This window comes from Myotis brandtii, unplaced genomic scaffold (genome assembly GCF_000412655.1).
Source record: "Myotis brandtii unplaced genomic scaffold, ASM41265v1 scaffold165, whole genome shotgun sequence".
NCBI lineage: Eukaryota > Metazoa > Chordata > Mammalia > Chiroptera > Vespertilionidae > Myotis > Myotis brandtii.
In genome coordinates this window covers 16,364,137-16,369,994 of record NW_005356042.1, presented here as the reverse complement: position 1 = coordinate 16,369,994, position 5,858 = coordinate 16,364,137, and the positions used below count along the sequence as shown (strand labels likewise).

The window sequence follows — 5,858 nt, the reverse complement described above, 5'->3', positions numbered from 1 at the left end:
TGCCCTCTGCCACCTGGGAGCAGGCCTAAGCCAGCAGGTCGTTATCTCCCGAGGGGTCCCAGACTGCGAGAGGGCACAGGCCGGGCTGAGGGACCCCCCCTTCCCCCCCGAGTGCACAAATTTTTGTGCACCGGGCCCCTAGTATACATATAATTACATATTGTTTTTGTGATTAAACACTATGCTTTCATTATGTTCAATTTGTAACAGTGAAAATACATCCTGAATATCAGATATTTACATTACGATTCATAACAGTAGCAAAATGACTGTTATGAAGTAGCAATGAAAATAATTTTATGGTTGGGGGTCACCACAACATGAGGAACTGTATTAAAGGGTCGAGGCATTAGGAAGGTTGAGAACCGCTGCTCTAGAGCATGGCCTTGACCTTCCACAATGGGTACCTGAGTGCCAGCAGCCGGACCTATGTTATCTTATGCGATTCTTCGGCGCAGGTGTTACCATTTCCATGTTACAGATAAGGAACTGATGATGAGAGGTCCCGTGACTGCCCACTGCTGGGAACTGGCGCAACCAGGACTGGAACCCAGCCTGGCCAGCCCGGCTCCTGCTATCCTGGCCTCCCAGTAATCTGTGAGTGGGGAACAACGTGTGCCCACAGGCTTCAGGGGAATTCTCCACTCTGTCCACCCCTCAAACCTGTGCCTTGAGGAAGATGGCTGAGAGGCAGAAAGAGTGGCATCCAGATCTGATGGCAGTAAGAGGCCACGAGTCTGGGGGACCTTAGGAAAGAGACCAACCTGACCTGTTATCCCCCGATGCCTCGCCTTGCAGCCTAAGCACAGAGAGGGGCTTAGCACACATAGTCAAACAACCCTTAACAGGTGGCTGGATGAGAGAGAGGTCAACATGCCCTCGAGAAGGTCTTCTCCATTCTGCCCAGCTTCTAGAATGATCCAGGGAAAGCCCCAGGCCTGAAAGAGCCTTCCGGGGGTGCTTCGTAAGTGCTGTACACTCTCTCTGCTGTCCTTGTACCCCCAAGAAGTTTTCTAATCTGTAGTCTACATGTGAACTAATTGAACTTATTAGGCAAGAGGTCAAGGTCGAACAGCTGCCTTCAAAGGTCGTCTGAACCACTGTTAGATGGTTTCATCCTCCTTCCTAATCTCCCCAGAGAAAACAATCCCTACCCACCCCCTCATGCCTTCACAGTCCTGGAAATTAGGAAACAAGTCTCATAGTTCCTATGAGTGAGCTGACCCCATGGGTAACATGAGCTGAGCTACAAAAATGTTCTTGCCCTTTGCACCAGTATTCATTCTGGATAGAAAATAAAACACAAGGAGAGTGGGGGGTGGGGGGAATCTAAAAGACTAACGAAAGTTATTTTCGCAGAGATGGCCATAGAAGTGGAATTATTAATTACAGAACACATAGAAGCAATCCAACTTTACAACCGAGTGACAGAGGATTGTTAAGGTGGCAGATACCACGTGGAACTTAACAATGACACGGTTCATTGGTTTATTATGTTCATTTAAAATGCATGATCTCACTCATTTATGGACTATAATGAACAATATAAACTGATGAACAAAAACAGATCCAGAGACAGAGAAGCATCAATCAGACCGTCAAACCTCAGAGAGAAGGTAGGGGAGGGTGGGGGCAAGGGAGTGAGATCAACCAAAGATGCAAGCATATAGGCCTAACCAATGGACACAGACAACAGGGGGGTGAGGGCATGAGTTGGGGGGGGTGGTGGTAATGTGGGAATAAGGACACATATGTAATAACTTAATCAATAAAAAAAGAAATTTAAAAAAGAAAGAGAAAAAATAAAAATAAATAAAAATAAAATAAATGCAGCCAAGCCATGGCTCAGTTGGCTGGGCATCGTCCCAGGCACCAAAAGGTTGCAGTCTCGATCCCTGGTGGGGGGCGTGCAGTAGGCAGCCAATCGATGTTTCTCTCTCGCATCGATGTTTCTCTCTCTCTTTCCCTCTCCCTTCCTCTCTCTTTAAAAATCAATTTAAAATATTTTTTAAAAGCATATTAGATTATAAATGGTTTAGTGACTGCATCAGTTTTATTTAAAAAATAATTAAATTAAATAAATGAAAACTGTAAAAGCAGAACATTTTAATTTCAGAATAGCATTTGAATGAGAAAGACTCAGCTATGCAATTTTATTTTTTTCCTTTCCTTTAAAGAATTTAAAATCAATTCGTTTTTGATGAGGTAATTCTTGCACACGGTAAAAATTCAGGCACATAATACATTAAGGTCTAAAAACCTAAAGCAATATGCAAAGAAGCAGCACCCAGTAACCCATGACAATCTTTTAAGAATGTGGGTTTGTCAATTTACTAACCTCAGAAGGGAACATGGAGAGATTCGGATCTATTTTTTTGGTTTTGTTTTCCCCTGCAAGGCTGAAGAAAGCAAAGGTTCAAAAATGAAGAAACCCGGAGCAGAAAAGCCACACCATTTCTCTACAAGACATAGCTCAGAGCTTCTTGGCTGGGACTCTTTCAAGTCTAGCTCAGATCCCTCTTGCTGTAATCTGTGAAGGAAGCAGCTAAATCAGGGTGGAGAAATCTGGCAAAGAAAACCATGTGAGAGAAAATCGACTGCCTTCTTACCTGTTCACACACCGGGATGCAATCTTCTAGCGTTTTGCTGTCGGTTTTAAAGGACTCCAGGGCCCAGAGCAGGTGCCTAGCGGCCAGGGGCAGTGGGAGCCAGGTGGGAGCAGCTACGGCTTCCCCCAGCCCACGATCCAGGCTTCCCGGCTGATGGGAAGGGCCAGAAAGGAGGCCAGTACAACACGATTCAGAAACTGAAGCCAACAAGGGTGGGGCAGACCACGTGTCCCCAGCCTGCCTTAGAATGTGGAGTAGGAGGGGGCCACAACCCCACAGAATCGATTGGGACCTATTCTGACCTAAGGCATCTGTTAAGATAAGTGGTGGGAGTCCCCATTTGGGTCGTTTTAAGGGGCCACCCCAGCTCCTCTCCAGAACACAATCACTTTAACCAAAAAAATCTTCTTGCAAAACTTAATAAAACTGGGTGATGTGATAGTAACCGGAGTGCATGTCAGGCAGGAGTGGGGAACGTCGGGCCTGTGGGCTCTATAAGAACCATGACATCATTTGGTCTGGCCCTGCCAAGGCATTGGGGGTTGAGTTCATGAAAAGTTTACCCAAATATAGCAGGCTAATTTTAAACTTGATCATTTTGTATGGCCCTCGAATGATGTTATAAATATCCAAATGGCCCTTGGCAGAAAAAAGGTTCCCCATCCCTGATGTAGGGGAATGAATATTAGACAGAGAAAAGACCTTTGATAGATATCAGTGTTGAGGCCCAATCAATGACCCAGTCTATACGGAGACATGAGCCCAGAGAGATCACATATCGAACCCAAGATCACACAGCCCACATGACTCAGAGCCTTTCCTGGTGTAGCATGTGGTCTGACAGGAGACAGGCCCTTTGCTCAGGACACCTCCCAGGACAAGGGCACTCTCACTTTGCCTGGGTCAGAGCGAGGGCTGAGAATGGCTCTGCCCAGGAGAATTCTGTGGGCACCGAAGAGGCAGCTCCATCCTCTCCTAATTTTCATAGCAAGCTCTCTGACTTCCTCAAGACTATATTTGGCCCTGGCTGGTGTGGCTTGGTTGGTTGGGTATTGTCCTGTGCACCTAAAGGTTGCTGGTTCAATTCCCGGTCAGGTGCACAGGGAATGTGCACCTAAAGGGTGCAGGCTTATCTCGATGTCTCTCTCTCCCTCTCCCTTCCTCTCTCTCCAAAAATCAGTTTTTGTGAAAAAGGAGTTGTATTTGGAATTATGGAAGGGCCATACCCCCAAGGGATCCTTTAGCTCCCCCATTAGTGGACATTGCATGTGGGGGGCAGGGGAAGGGCTGTGTTCAAAGCATCAAACTATCCAACAAGACAGTTTGCAGTGTTTCCCTGAGTGCGAGCAGAGCCCTTTAAGGGCCCCTGATTAACATCTAGGATTCCACAGCACCTAGTCCGGGAAATGCTGGATTAGAGGACATTAGCATATTTTACTCTGAATGCCAATGCCTGGCACAAGTAGTTGTTCAAGAAATGGTTTCTCAATAGGATTGACAAAGCTAGATTCCTGGTTTGGCCCTGAACTTCCGGCAGGACGATAATGCCCACACAGGAATGCACTGGGCTAATTCCCCACCCCCGTCCCCAAAGCAGTGGCTATACTGGCCACACCCTCTGCAAGGCCTTGCTGCAGAGCTCTGCCAAGTTGCTTCATACCAGTCCGGGCAGCCCGTGGGAGGGCACGAGGAGGGAAAGTTGATGGGGGAACAGTCATAGGATCTCACTGGGCCTCAAAGAAGCCTCAACAAACTCCCCTGCGCCTTCTCTGGGGCCTCTTGGCTTGAAATGATGCCCATTTATTTTAAAGCACTGCATCTAGGACTGCAGTTCAAGATGGAGGTGGCTCCGCGTCTCCCCAGGCTTCTGCACCCAAGTTCAGTGGCCACGCTTCCTGTTACCATGACCTTGGACCATGTCTTATTCTTCCCATTTTACAGACAGGAAACTGAGTCCTTGCTTAGAGATTGGTGAACCCAGGTCATCTGACTCTATCCAGTGCTCTTTCCCTGGCCTTCACTCCTACTGACATTTGGCAGACAGGATCTTGTTTCTGCTTGGCCTTTCTCCAGGTGCAGCATCAGCTTCTTAAAGGCAAGAGATTCCCCTGCGTGCCTGTTAACAGCATTAGGCTCTAATAAACCGTAGTAAATGTTAATACTTCTCTTGATTATTGTCACTAGCATGTCACTAGCTTATACACCACACTTATCCGGGGCCCAAATTAACTTGTGAACTTGGCCCAAATGACCTAGTCAAAGGCAACTCTCATTCCCTAAGATCTTGTTTGCAATCAAAGAAGGGAGCACAGCACGCTCTGCTGGGTGGGCTTGTGCATTGAAAATTCCATGACCAGGTTCAGTGAGCTGACAGCAGCCCCGCTTGGCTCACTTTCCCAGAGCATTTCCAGGGAGCCAAAGCAGACAACCGTCTCGGCTCTCCTGTTGCTTCTTCTATCCTAAGCCCTTCCTTTGCTTCATTGTCCTCAACTTTAATAAACATACTTTCAAAATGAAAAATAAAAATGTTTTGCCCTAACTGGTTTGGCTCAGTGGATAGAGAGTTAGCCTGCGGACTGAAAGGTCCCAGGTTCGATTCTGGTCAAAGGCACATGCCCAGGTTGCAGGCTCATCCCCAGTAGGGGGTGTGCAGGAAGCAGCCGATCAATGATTCTCTCTCATCATTGATGTTTCAACCTCTCTCTCCCTCTCCCGTCCTGTCTGAAATCAATAAAAAAAATATATTTTTAAAAAAATGTTTTGATGATCAGGTTCTAGAAGGAAGAATTAGTAGTGGGGAACTGAGATGGGTTTGCCCCTAGGATTTCAACCCAACCTGACTGGGTACTAAGAGAGCTGCTGAACTTGGGTGTGGCTGGGGGTGGGGTGAGGGACAGGGGCCTTTAGCTAGTTCCAGCCTTTTGTCCTCAAACTGGAAATTCCAAACTGGATTTTCGGGGGCTTCATTTTGAATAAGAAGCAATGTTCCCTCAATCCCTACCATACCTAGTGATTTCCAGATCTGACCATTATCAGCAGATTGTGAAATAACACAGACGACCAGCAGATTGAGTAATCTGGGGCAGAATGCAGGAATCTGACCAATTCAGATGACCCTAATGCCCAGCTGGGGTTTAAAACCCCTGAATGGGTTCCTGCAGTCTCCTGACCTAAAACCTTTGGCTACCTACCCTCCACTTTATTTTGATTTAGGACCTTCTGATTTTCCCTGGAAGTCCCAAGATTGTG

The 5,858-nt window shown here is 46.9% G+C and overlaps 1 protein-coding gene across 5 annotated transcripts in view; it reads right to left on the bottom strand.

Annotated features, from left to right (window-relative positions):
* IL34 (interleukin 34) overlaps nt 1-2,791 on the bottom strand; it is a 73,900-nt gene extending 71,109 nt beyond the window's left edge. For 3 of the 5 annotated variants that reach the window (XM_014536764.1, XM_014536759.1, XM_014536768.1), the window contains exon 1: nt 2,610-2,790. The gene's annotated coding sequence lies outside the window, so the exon portion shown is untranslated. Of the gene's footprint in view, nt 1-2,338; nt 2,400-2,609 lie in introns of all 5 variants that reach the window. The other 2 variants (XM_014536761.1, XM_014536770.1) reach the window with 2 other exon arrangements.
* Between the last annotated feature and the right edge of the window lie 3,067 nt (nt 2,792-5,858).